This window comes from Nanorana parkeri, unplaced genomic scaffold (genome assembly GCF_000935625.1).
Source record: "Nanorana parkeri isolate BGI_ZX_2015 unplaced genomic scaffold, ASM93562v1 scaffold623, whole genome shotgun sequence".
Taxonomy (NCBI): domain Eukaryota; kingdom Metazoa; phylum Chordata; class Amphibia; order Anura; family Dicroglossidae; genus Nanorana; species Nanorana parkeri.
The window spans coordinates 857,304-871,882 of record NW_017306891.1 but is presented as its reverse complement, the minus strand read 5'-3'; positions in this window follow the sequence as shown (position 1 = coordinate 871,882).

Here is a 14,579-nt window from a genome sequence, read left to right as displayed (position 1 = left end):
GTCATGTGTTGCAGTAACTGTGAGATCTTGTTGTGCCATAACAATGTTTGATGTTCTAAGTGTTTCTGATGCATGCCTTGAGGACACTGTCCCGGTGAACTGCATGCTGTAGACCTGTAATTGTCCTTCCTGGTCAGAAGCCTTTCGTCATCTGTCAAGTCTGTATTTCAGGAGCAACTTGAATGAAAAATACAAGATGTAACTGCACCTAAATGTTTGTCCAGAACTTCGGTTCACAACACTCCTCAAACTCGGTGAAGCTTGAAGTGATATCAAGGTAGAACGGTTGGAACTGTGTGTGCTGGGCTAATAGACAAGCTAATGTTTCTCCAACAGCATCAGGTTCTATAGTCCAGGTTATCCAACTTTCAGAAATGGGGAGTTATTCCACAACACATCAGAAATGTCTGTATAATTGCAAATGTCTGCATAGGGTTGCATAATAAACACCTAACAATGGGCTTTCTATAAAATTTGGGTAACACATAAGGACACGCTTTACCAATAGTAGGGTGTCGTTGTTCTACTGCCACTTAGAAAACAAAAGCACATTTTTGATTGCTATTGGCGCCACTTTTTTTTCTTTCTCTTCAGACTAGTTGTGGTGCTCATTGTTTCTGGCTTGGGTTGGTTGTGTTCATGGCATGCTGCAGACTTCAGATATATCCATATAATGGCCATGTGTTCCTGTGGTGAATGAAGGTGCCACATTTATAAACACTACACTGAAGATGCTGCAATTTTGGCATCGCCTGCTTCATTCACTACAGTGAATACATGATGAGATTCAGTGTTCAGACGAGGGACGATCATGACATGTTTCTGTTGGAATAGCAGATCATGAGTAGATCAGATACCGCTGCACTACGGGAAGTTTTGCAGGCCGGCTGCTAGAATGTACATACCAAGACAACAGACGCTAGAAAAGACCAGTCACCTACTCTTAAAGGGCCACTATCAAAAGTGGTTTATGTAAAAGCATTTATCACCTACATGTGAAACTCGAATAATTAGAATATCGTGCAAAGTTCATTTATTTCACTAATGCAACTTAAAAGGTGAAACTAATATATGAGATAGACTCCTTACATGCAGAGCAAGATAATGCAAGCCGTGATTTGTCATAATTGTGATGATTATGGCTTACAGCTCATGAAAACCCCAAATCCACAACCTCAAAAAAGTAGATTATTACATGCACTCAATAAAACAAGGATTGTACATAGAACAATATCGGACCTCTGAAAAGTACAAGCATGCATATGTACTCAGCACTTGGTTTGGGCCCCTTTTGCAGCAATTACAGCAATTACTTTTGCATGATATTCTAATTATTCGAGTTTCACCTGTATATGGTTAAAGTCCACCTTGCATCAATATATAAAGTCCACTTACTAGTTAGACCCCGTCCCAAAATGTAAAAATGCAGCATTTGGACCTGTGTCTTTATTCAACCTCAAATACTATGTAATTTAAAAAAAGAAAATCTACTTATCTTATACCCTGGGTTCTGCCCATAGTGCCTGTATAGGGCTGATGTCATGATCCTTCTGGTGAGATGCTGAGGAGAGACTTTTTAACAAGATTAGGGATCCTCAGTGTTCCTGGGAACTTGATAGATGTTCTGTGATGTCACTCTCTCCTTCTCACTGCAGCAGTGACATAGCGTGGGTTGTCATCATCTGGGGCAAATCAAGCATTGCCTCCCCCCGATGCCTAATGCATTGCAAGAGTTCTTGTATTGTGTGTTGTATCACACACTGCTGGAGCTGTCACTGTCTACTTTTTAAACTTTATGTGGAGTGCACGCTCTAATCAGGTTCCCGCATAGCTGTGCTGTCCACTGCTCAGCAGTGTGGCGTCCTGCAGTGGGATCCAGTGCACTGAGATAAAATGCAGCATGCTTGAATGTTATCCCAGAGCTGAACCTGCATTGTGGTGGGAAGGAGACACATAGAAAACAATTGTTTTCCATGTGTCCTATCGGTGACCTGCGGATATGTTTGAACGGGCCCAGACACGTACACTCACTCGCATACATACATACATACACATATTCTGATACATGCATACATACACGCAGATAGATAGATACGTACATACATGCATGCATCTCTGCAGTCAGGTGAACTAATATGTATTGCATCCTGCCAGGGACAAATGCCAGCACCAGAGCTATTATGTACAAAGCTGGGAAGTTATAGCGGAAGGCTGAGATCTGTTATAAACAGCTGATTATTTAGTTGAATGTTCCTGAGAAGGATGTCATGAAATCCCTGATATCAGTGCTCTGAGCACTCCCGTGAATTCACTGATGGCCGACATTGGTCTTGATGTGTTGCCGGAGTTCCTGGCACTGACTTGTGCTGCCGGTCAGTACAGCTCAGCGGAGTTCCTTGGTCAGTGCTTTGTATCATGGTGAGCACAAGACAGTTTCTGACAAGCGTTCACGTGCCAGTGCTAAATGTGAGAGGTATGCGCTTGTGTTCCTGTTGTCAGTCTATTAAATGCCAATTACCTGTCCCCACGCCTGCATGATGACAGTATTTCAAAACACAATTAAAGCTCTGTAAACTGTTATGTGTCATAATATGTGGAAATAAAACCAACCGTAAAACAAGCAGCACTGTGTTCTGTCTTCCCTGATTGCTTTTATTGCAGTCACCAGTAGAAGCAAAACCACATGCACCAATAATATCATAGTAATGTACGTGTAATATGGGTATGTTGGGCAGACGATCGAGGATCTGATCTGATCTGATTAGCAGCACGTTGACATGTCTAGGGATCTGGTGTCGGCATTATTGTACCACAGAGAAGTCCAGAAGAAAAATGAGATTGATCATATTTGAGCAATTACCGAACATCTGATCTCTGCTCCACCATGTGCACTCTAAAGACCTTAACAGAAGCTGGTTTCCCCTATTTGAACTCGAGGGATGGCTACATTGACTCGCCTCTTCGGTGACACTTAAAAGAGAACTATGGCCCAACCTTTTTTACCAAAGTTCTCTTTGGAGTCACAGCAGGACATTAGTAAATGTCCTCCTGTGACCAAATAGCGGGCTATTACCCTCTATATGTTGACAGTGCAGAGCCGCGCTGCACCCAGGAAGGATCCCGACAATATTGTTGGTTTCCACCCCGCTACCTGATTGACAGCCGGGTCTGCCTCTCTAGAGGCAAAGCCTACTGTGCCCGCCCCCTCCCCTGTCTGTCCCTCCAGTCAGCACTGGGGGAACAGAGAGGGGAGAAGGAAATCCCTGCAGGGAGCGGTCACCACCCCCTGCAGGGGGAAGATTGTGAATGGAGTGATCAGCGGTATGTTAACGCTCGGTTCTCGATCTATAGAGCCGCGTGTGGGAGCTTCAGTGTCACCCGTGGGCTATAACTGAGGATATTTCATCTCATATTTCTCCTTTAAATTGGATCTGTCATTAAAATGAACACGTAAAGTAAACCTGAACTGAGCTAAGTATGGGGTCAGTCAATGCTGCCCTTCTAAGAATATTTGTTTCCTGGATGTTCTCGGCTTTGGTACTTTCTTTCAGATTTAGTCAGAGTTCATAATCTGCATACTTGTTCTGTGTCTGAAAGCCTTGAAGTCAGGAGGGTCAGCATAACAGCCATGGAATTGGCATTTTTAGAAGAAGTGGTGAGCAAAGACAGATGGATGTTCATTTTAACTTGAATTAATAAGGCACTTGTCAGCATTCTAACATTTTAAGGGTTATTCACAAAAGGGTGAAGAGTTTTTGGAGAAGGCAATTCAGCTATGTTGTCCTAGATTGTTCATGTCTCCTGCCTTCTCCAAACTCTTCACCCTTTTGTGAATAACCCTGTTTATATTTTTATAAAGTACCAGTTGTGTTGCTAAAGATAAAGCTAATGCTTCAGAGTTCTCTAGTAATCACTTTGGTCTCTTGCCACCAGGAGCATTGTGGGTGTTTCATGTCTTTAGAGACTGCATATAGTATCTATCCGATTATAAACAGACTATCTGCTGGTTTTGCATTGAGGTAAATGGATAAAAAAAAAGCACAAACCTGTACAGCTCTAGGTAGAGTCTCCTATTCATAGATGTACAACATGACTGCTCAACAGTACAAGCTTTACATACAAACAAGGGTTTAAATTAGCTGAACCTGAGAGCACTCCTTACAAGAGCCTGGACTTCAGCTGAACTTTTGCCACCTGTAGCTGCTGTCCCACTATCCAAACCAAAGGACATCCCTGTTGGCTACCAAGGCTTCCTTGTTGAATAGTATGACAACACAGAATGTATTGATGCCCTAATGCAGAGCTGAAGGGGAGGTCCATGTAAGCACTGGCTTAGGGGATGCACTGGGCACACATACTGTACATTGCCTAAGAATGTCCGGTGCTTAAAGTTTGCTTTTTTGAACAAGACAGGTTCACTTTAACACAGAAGTAATGGATGAAGTATTTTTTAACTGTTTGTAAGGAAACTCCAGAGGCATTTTTCAATTATGAACGGCTCCATTTGTCTCCAGATATGTCACCAGAGCTCTAATCTAGAGAAACAACTCGCTACGTCTGTTGGAGTGCAAAGGGTCTTTTTATCAACATTTGGTACCCAAAATTCACCCATTTTCACACAAGTGTCAGAAATTGGCTGAATCTTGGGTGAAACATTGATAAACACCCGAAATAGTTAGAATGTGAAGAAGGTTTTCACAAGTCCTTGTCTCTAGAGCAGCATTTCTCAATGTTTTTTCAGCCACAACCCCCTTTAAAAGTATGCAAAATCTCGAGGCACCTGAGTCTACAATATAATGGATGTTAAGGGGAGATGTTATGGGAAACCCCCTTCATATCAAGATCCCCCTCCTTTCACAGTAGAGCCACCCATAACATCAGGAGCCCCATTTTACATCAGAAGCCCCCTTCCCTTAAAGTCTTCAGTCCCCCTTCATATCAGAGTCCTACTATCACATCAGGAGCCTAAGCTGCATCAACCTGGCAGAGGGTGGGAAGGCAAAGCAAGCCTGAATAGATCCCACCCTCCCTGGATTAAAGGAGAACTATGAGGTGAGTGCTTTTCACTCACCTCATAGTTCTAGCCGACCTGTGACAATGAGACTGTCACAGGTCGGCTCAGTAGATCGGGAAGTGAGCGAACACATACCGGCGTTCGCTCACCTCTCGATCCTGTCACGGCTCTCTGCCATGACGGGACGGACTGGATTCCCCCCTCCCCGATCCGCCAACGCTGACTGGCGGAACGGACGGGGAAGGGGGCGGGTACAGCTGGCTCTGCCTCTAGAAAGGCAGAGCCAGCTGTCACTCACACAGCTGGGCGGATCCAGACATAATTGTCGGGATCCGCTTCAGCTGCTGCGTCTCAGTATACCGCGAGCTGTAGCTCGCAGTACACTGAGCTTAGGGTGACGGGAGGGCGCTAGTTTGTGTCCTCCCGTTACCCTAAGGAGAACTATGGGGAAAAGCCCTGACCCCATAGTTCTCCTTTAACATCATTCATTTGCAGTGTGCTGTGACCCTGTAATGTTGTGGGTCCAAAGAAACGTGACGCCAGCCCGTGAAAATTAGATGATGTCCACTTATTCTTCCTGGAAGCTTGTGTCTTAACACCCCATTGCATTGCAGATTTCCAGCTGCTGCATGTATCTGCCACTTCCAGGTGTATCTAACACCTGCTCCCCCCCTAGTGCTGTGGCTTGTAGGGGCTGACCAGAGGAACCCAGGCATGCAGTGGTGGGGCAAGCATTCAACACACGTGGAAGTGCCTAATACTTGCAGCAGCCAGAGATCTTAAATGCTATGAAGTTTTTAGATATGGGTCACCAGATAATATACCTCATCTCCTTCTACCGAGTGGATTTAATTTACTTTGGACCCCCCATAATGACCAAGTTGCCGATTTGCGGTAAAAAAACGAGCGTTTCCGAGGGCTACCTGGCTGTATCCCAATGGATACGCGCGGCAAATATGCCCCAAAGAAGCTCCTGTACTTCTTTGGGCGTTGGCCGTTTTGTAGCGCGTTCATACGGCCTGAAATACGCCCAGGTGTGAACCATACCCATAGGAAACAATGGGATTTCGGTGTTGGAGCGTTTTGCAGAGCGTACAAACGCCCACAAAACGCCCAGGTGTGAACCGGGCCTAAGTAGAAGAATGTTTTCAACCCTGTATAGCCGTCTAACATGGAGTTTTCACAGAGTTTGGTTTCCATGCTCTGATGGAGGAAAGGAACATGAGGAAATATTCTCCTCTTATGCTTTATGCATACTTATTAATATTAACTTCAACGCCTGCCAACTGCTGTCCATGGGCCTCTATTCATCACTGTAATGGACAAAAGTTAACCGCAGAGCGAACCACATGTAAATGCAAACTTTCAATTTTTAACAGCTTGGGGTGTCTTTTGCTAACCTACAATTATTAAAATGAGGCTCACAAACATTTGCTGAAGGAAGAGTAGGTGGAGAATGTCTTTACACCAATGTAAGAGCACCCTATAGTGTATGTAATGGTGGATAATTAATCCTCTCTGCTTGCACTGGTAACCATCATTGCTATTAAAGCGGAAAGTGAGAGAAATTCAAAATCCAGGGGTAAGTGATATTCTTTCAATGGGGACACCTGGTGACCACTGTCCTTACTTTGAGGAGTTTTTCCACTTCTTGTTGCATCTCTGGGACAGGAATTGAAGGCTAGAAATAACCTAACATGGTTTCTTGATATCAGTGGGAACAGTAGTCCCCCAAGGGCCCGATAAAGGCAAGTAGTTTGGGGACTCACCCACTCTATCGATCCTTCTTCATTCTTCCTCCTCTTTTCTACTGTCATTTTGTCTTTAATACCCCACATAAGAAATGTCTCCATATATCAAATTCTTGTTTCTTACAGTATGTGATGACCAGTTTCCCAGGCAATCTTTGTACACAGCTGCTGTCCGTCTCCATACCTGTAATCAGTGTCTTCTCTGCAAAGGAATACCTCTTCACAGGGTTGACAACAATAACAGTATAACACACACAACGTTGGGCTATGCCAGTTTGAGCTACTACGCGGGTGATGAACTTCATTATAAGAGTCCTAACGTTGTGCTCTGCATTTATTCAGAAGGAACAGGCTCAATAACTGCTTTATGCACTAAACTGCAGGATGAAAGCTCTCTTACTTGCTTGTCATACCTATGTCTCTGCAATGACGGCCTTTGTGCGAAGGGGGCAACAGGCCCTGATATAGAGAAACCCAACTTCACTATGGAGTCCTGGCTCTGGTATAGAGGAACCCAACTTCACTATAACAATACTGATCATATAAACAGCTGGCTGTACATACAGCCCACCTTAAAGACGGTTCCTCCAGAACAGAAGCACCATGTTGGATTTCCTATGCAATGGGAAATCCAACATTTTAGTGCTGTCACAAGAACAGAAGGTAAGGAGAAATCTTCCAATGCGGGCACCTGTACAGATTTCCTCTTGCTTCTCCAGATGGGAAGGCAAAACCCATGACATAAATGTCAGTGAAATATGTTGAAAGATATCCGGAGGTGAGGGAGGTTCTCCCAGTTTGGGTTTCCTAATATCTGAGGATGGTAGAGTGTCTAAACCAGGATCTTGGGTGGATCATTGATTGTAAGAAGAGGATCAGTCAGTCAATATTGAACTGGTATTTTTGGTTTTGATAATATGCGAGCAGGTTAAATGACCTAATAGTGTGCCAGGTCTGCCATTCTGAGAGTCATTTGTTACATACATTGAGAAGCGCATCAATGCACTTCTTAGAGAGTTCAGTGAATGTTCTAATAATTGTCTGTTATCTGTCCAGGAAGCAGCCTCAGCACCCATTTCAGAGGCTTCGAGTTTCTTTCTTATCTTCAATAGAAGCCATCAATAGTTACATGTTCATTTCAGGAGAAATCCACAATGGCAGCCTCCACATTATACCATAACTGGTGTACTTCAAAGAAAACCTTTATTAGGGGAATATAGAAGTTGCCAGTGCTGACCTCTGCTTATTAAAATGCTAAACTGGTTGTCATGCTGATCCAATGTCTTCAATCATTTCTGGATCCTATTCCACTCAAAACCGGCTATCATCTGAGCATTGACCCGGCGTAACTATGCAGATAAGAAGTTCTGATTGATCTGCAGGCGGTTCTAGGTCAGGGACATTAGAGTGTATGTAATCCCAAAAACAAAAATGTAATACATTGCACCTTGCCCTTCCTTAAGGCTGGGTTCACACCATTTTCTGGACCAGATCGTTGAACGTGGTGTATAGCGTTTTTGATGCGTTCCAGTTTGTTCCTTTTCTTTTTTTATAAATATAAATGAAAAGGTCTTATGGGGGGAATTCTCTAAAATAAATTGAGCATGTGGAGATGTAGTCCTGAAACAATCAACTCTTGTATAACAGTGTTGTGCACAGGCAAGAGCAGCAGGCTTGACAAAGTAGGGAGGGGGAAATTCTGCAATCTATGAGAAGTACTATATACATATACAAGTGACAGGGCAAAGAATAGCAGAATACATGCTGGAACAAACTCAAAAGTAATGTCGAGGTATTATGCACTCACCAGAGGCCAGCTTTTCTGCACTGCTCATTATGTTATAATCAGGAATGACCTGTGCAGCAATGCTTCTCCATGTGTCCATTTTGCAGACATTATGTTTATATTGCCCATGCTTTGGGTGCAGGGTAACGCTCTACAAGTTCCACAAAATACTCTGTATCTACTTCAGTCATCATCATTCCTATCTCGTGCAAAACCTCCTCTCCTCTTGAGGAATGGACGGGGGAGGGGGCGGGCACAGCTGGCTCTGCCTCTAGATAGGCAGAGCCCACTGTAAATCAGCCAGCTGGGTGGATCTCGACATCATTGTCGGGAACCGTACCGGGTGCGGCGCTCTCAGTATATAGCGAGTTACACTCACTGGCCACTTAATTAGGTGCACCTGTTCAGCTGCCTGTTATCGCAAATATCTAATCAGCCAATCACATGGCAGCAACTCAATGCATTCAGACATGTAGACGTGGTCAAGACTATCTGCTGAAGTTTAAATTGAGCATCAGAATGGGGAAGAAAGGGGATTTAAGTGACTTTGAACGTGGCATGGTTGTTGGTGCCAGACGGGCTGGTCCGAGTATTTCAGAAACTGTTGATCTACTGGGATTTTCACACACAACCATCTCTCGGGTTTACAGAGAGCGGTCCGAAAAAGAAAAAAGATCCAGTGAGCGGCAGTTCTCTGTACAAGCATGCCTTGTTGATGCCAGAGGTCAGAGGAGAATGGCCAGACTGGTTCAAGATGATAGAAAGACAACAATAACTCAAATAATCGTTACAACCGAGGTATGCAGAAGAGCATCTCAGAGGGCTTGTTCACACTAATTGGGGTGCGTTCCAAAGCGGTAGCTAGAACGCACTGCAATCGTTCACAAAACCTCCCCCTGCGTTCTGGGGTGGGAGGGGGCATGGCAGTGCATTGATGTCAACTGCAAATGCAAAAATTAGAGCATGCAGCATTTTTGTGTTTGCAGTGCAACGGAACGCAGGCAATGTTTTTCCATGCATCCGATCGCACTACGGGGCGGGGTGGTATAAGCGCTGCCATTGACTTCAGTGCACCGCCCACCCCACTCCCGCCCCAGAACGCAGAGCGGAGTTTTGTGAGCAATTGCGGTGCGTTCCGGCAGCTACCGTTCTGGAACGCACTGCAATTAGTGTGAACTAGCCCGGAATGCACAAAACATGAAACCTTGAAGCAGATGGGCAACAGCAGGTGCTGACCATGTCCATCTCTCTATGACCACAGTGTGCTCATCTTCTGATGGCTACTTCCAGCAGGCTAATGCGCCATGTCACAAAGCTAAAATCACCTCAAACTAGTTTCTTGACAATGAGTTCACTGTACTCAACAGCCTCCGCAGTCACCAGATCTCAATCCAACTGAGCACCTTTGGGATGTGGTGGAACGGGAGATTCACATTATGGATGTGCAGGTGACAAATGCTACCATGTCAGTATGGACCAATCTCTCTAAGGAATGTGTCCAGCACCTTGTTGACTCTATGCCATGAAGATTTAAAGGAGAACTATGGGGTCAGTGTTTTTCCCCATAGTTCTCCTTAGGGTAACGGGAGGACACAAACTAGCGTCCTCCCGTTACCCTAAGCTCAGTATACCGCGAGCTACAGCTCACGGTATACTGAGACGCCGCAGCCGGAGCGGATCACGACTTAGATGACGGGATCCGCCCAGCTGCGTGAGTGACAGCTGGCTCTGCCTATCTAGAGGCAGAGCCAGCTGTCCCCGCCCCCTCCCCCGTCCGTTCCGCCAGTCAGCGCTGGCAGATCGGAGTGGGGAGAGGGGAATCCAGCCCCTCCCCCTGTCACGGCAGAGAGCCGTGACAGGATCGAGAGGCGAGCGAACCCGGTATGTGTTCACTCACCTCCCGATCTACTGAGCCGACCTGTGACAGTCTCATTGTCACAGGTCGGCTAGAACTATGAGGTGAGTGAAAAGCACCCACCTCATAGTTCTCCTTTAAGGCAGTTCTAAAGACAAAAGGGGTCCAACCCTGTACTAGCAAGGTGCGCCTAATAAAGTGGCCAGTGAGTGTATAGCTCTCTATATACTGAGCTTTGGGTCACGGGAGGACATTAGTATATGTCCTCCTGTGACCCTTAAGAGAACTATGGGATAAAAAGGTTACTCCATAGCTCTCTTTTAACAGAATAGTGGAAGCTGATATAGTCACCAAGAGGAAGTCCAACAAGCTCATGTAGATGTAATGGTGAGGGATACTAACTTTTGGCCATACAGTGTATATAAGAAGCCAGTGCTTCTTCGATTCATCTGCATCATAGTTACATAGTTAGTCAGGTTGAAAAAAGACACATGTCTGTCGAGTTCAACCTATAGAGATATGAAAACAAAGAAGAAAAGCTAAAAAGAAAGCTATGACCACAGCTACCCCCTGTTGATCCAGCCCTTACTATCCGGCCTGACTATCCAGCATCCTAATCCCAAGATAACATTTTTGGAGTGGATTTACTTTTTTAGGTGTTAGGTGAGATTTGCTTCAACAATCATAAGGAGGATTTTCTTGTTCTTTTTTGGCCATCGTGATTCTGTGATCTGCTATAGCAATGGTAACGGTGCCTTGTGCCGTTACCTCTCTGACTTTGTGCTTTGTGTGTAAAAGAATTACGGCCAGTATATCCGGCAGAGAACGTAATATCACTGGAATAAATTCACAGTTCCCTCTCTGTCATTGATAACTGCGTGGAAGTCCTGTAATGTTTTTCCTGCAACAGAAGCTGCCAAATTGTGTATCAAATTATGATAGGGCTTCTCTGTGAAAATAATGAAGTTCATTCCTCATGTCACACTTGGTAATTGTCTGCCGCAGTACACTGTGATCACATTTTAGTTTATTTATTAGCAGCCTGAGGTCATTTTCCATTACACTGCTTCCTTCTCTCTCCTTCGTTTGTAATTGTTTGATGTCTGATGTATTGCTTGCATTAGTCGGCATCAAAATGACTCCACCACATTTTTATCCACTGTTCCACTTGTGTAGGTCACTGTGAAATTAAATTTCTGTCCTTCATCCTATTTCACTGCATTACACGCTTTCATGGACAGGAAAGTCGAGATCCTAGAAATGAAAGTCTCTCTGTATATATACTGTGTGTTTTTAGCTATAAAACACTTCTAGGACTTAGATAGAGCATAAACCCAAGGGGCATGGAGGGTGCAGCTTGTTCATAGGCCCATGAGGTGAGAGGGCCTGACTATGACTGCTCCTTCCCTTTATTTACCAGCTGTGTGATCTCATTGCATTGTCTACATAAAAGAGCAGCAATTCTGTTTCCATTCCTTTTTTATACTGGTTGCTGGTTGCTTGGCTCTCATTGACTTCAATACTGGTTGCATCACAGGCATGCGGCATCCGAAGACATAGTTGCTGGGTTTTGTCTCCCTGTTGAGTATTTGGTTTCCCTGTGCTCCTTGTGGTATGGGCACTTAAAGTGACATTAAAGAATACTTTATTTTCCCTCCCCCCAATGTTAATGTCAGCACTTACCTTAAATGATGTCTCATAATCTGATCTTCTTTCCTGATGAAGAATCTGTCCCTCCAGCGGTGCGGCGGCTCTCCGATCCAGCGCTGACTCCTCTCTGCTTGCAGGCACTTCCGATCCCATGTTGTCTGTATGCGGGAGCACGCGTCCATAGACTTACCTTGCGCCTCTGCTTATCTCCCGGCCGAGAATCCGAACTGCACATGCGCCCGCCCCAAGATGCTTTGCGGCCACATGAACAGTTTCGGATTCTCGGGCGGGAGCGCGCAGCAAAAACAAGGTAAGTTTAAACCGCTATTAAAGCGTTTTTTTGTTTGTTAATCTTTCTGTATATATCTACTGCTTGTCAGCAGTAGATATAGGCAAAAAAAACGGAGGGTTTAGAACCACTTTAATGTATGTACTTATATAAAATGTTGGTGGTTCAAAGTCCGAAATTTGCTCAGTAGCGGGTAAAATAGTTTAGCATGATCCCCCCACAGACTTGGCATGCTGAGTAATCCATCCACAATTAGAAGTTAAATTTTTTATTGGTTCAGGAGGTGACAACAGAGGAGCTACTTGAGCATGTCTCTTCTGGATTGTCATGAATAGTTTTAATGAATCTATATACTTCCTACAAAGTGCAGTAAAAAACAATATATGGTGTGAACACCCTTTTGATCACTATTCTGGAGAACTTGCCATACTCCCACCAGGGGCGTCCTGAGGCTGGGTGACACCCGGAGCGGTAACCGAGTGTCACCCTGCCGAAACGTCACTGCGCATGCGCGTTACGTCACCACGCACTTGCGCAATGATGTCATCGCGCACGCGCTGCAGCATTCTGATACCTGCCGGCGGCCATCTTGGTGATGGACGCCGGCAGAGAGAGGAGGGGACAGTTACCCGACTGGGAGTCATTTTGGTGTCACCCCTCCAATGGTGTCACCCGGGTGCGGGCCGCACCCCCCTTGTGACGCCACTGACTCCCACCACAGACCTTGGCTGTCTTACAGCCTTTGGTTTCTGCAAGTAATCCCAGACTGGCTCAATAATGAGATTAGGGTTCTATGGGGGTTGCACGATCTGGAGTGCGATTCTTTGTTCTTCTGTTCACTGCAGTTTTTCTTTATGATCATGGCTATGTGTTTGTGAGCATTGTCATGGTGCAGAAAAAGTTTGGATTGACAAGCACATCTTTGCTGGTTTTAAACTATAGCTGGAACTCTGTTTAAACTTTTCAACGGTGAGGGTGCCATTCATTTTAACCAAATTGTCAACTCAATTTAGAACCACACCTGCAGGCAATCTCCACTGCGCTTGATTGTTTCCTCCAGACATCTATCCATACCATTCTTCAGCTCTTTCATGAACAAACTGTCTCCTGTTTGAGCCATATTTTTCAGTCTTTGACTCAACGCAGCCCATGTGTTTGTGTGTGTAGGTGAGTGGCTTGGTTTTCTTATACTTACCTCAATCCTGAAAGTCCAGCCCTCTTCCCCGAGATGTGGGAGGGCTCTCCTACATATGAATATTTGTTTTAGGCCAATGACTCTAAAACTATTCAAATAATGGGTCAACATTCATGCAGGCAACTGGCATTTCCAAAAGAAAGTCTGCAACATCAGTTTCTGTGTCTCTAATGACACGTTTACTTTAAAACATGGCACACGCACTGAAAGGATTGCGCCGTATTCTGTATAGAAGGATTAATACTCCAAAGGCAGCCTGTTAGTCCATTACTTTGAAATCCCCAGGATCAGAGATATATTGCCATTTTAAAGACAAGCTCCAGTCTAAATCTTCTTTAAGATCCAAGTTATTTAAATGTATAAATATAACCTATAATGTTTTTGGTCTTCCTTTTTGAAGCTGGAGTTGCTAATGTGCAAATTATTTTGCATCTTAACAGAGGTGTACCTACTATAGTGTAGTGAGAGCCAGGACGGGTCATTTCTTTAACACCCCCTTCCATGCAACAAAACTATTTCAATGAAAACAAAAATGAAACATATACAGATTTGAATGCCATGAAAAGCAACTCAGACAGTGAAAACTGTAGTGCAACCTTACATTGTTGATCAGTGTAGCGCCCTCTTACACTGGTGGTCAGTGTAGCACCCTCTTACACTGTTGGTCAGTGTAGCGCCCTCTTACACTGGTGGTCAGTGTAGTGCCCTCTTACACTGGTGGTCAGTGTAGCTAACTCTTACTTTGATGGTCAGTGCAGTGCCCCCTTACATTCCTGATCATTGAAGAAGGACCCCTTACATTGGTGGTCATGGGAGAAGGACCTCTTATCATAAGAGGTCAGTGGGAAAAGGGCCCCCATTCAAGGGTGGACACTGTATTGCCCTACATTACACTGGTGGTCAAGTATAGTGCCCCCATACAATAGTGGGCAGTGGAGAAATGTTCCCCATACATTTTTGGGTAATTTATTGTTCCTATACTTTGGTGTTCAGGGGAATGCCCCCTTACATTGGTGGTCAGTTTATTGACCCCTTACAT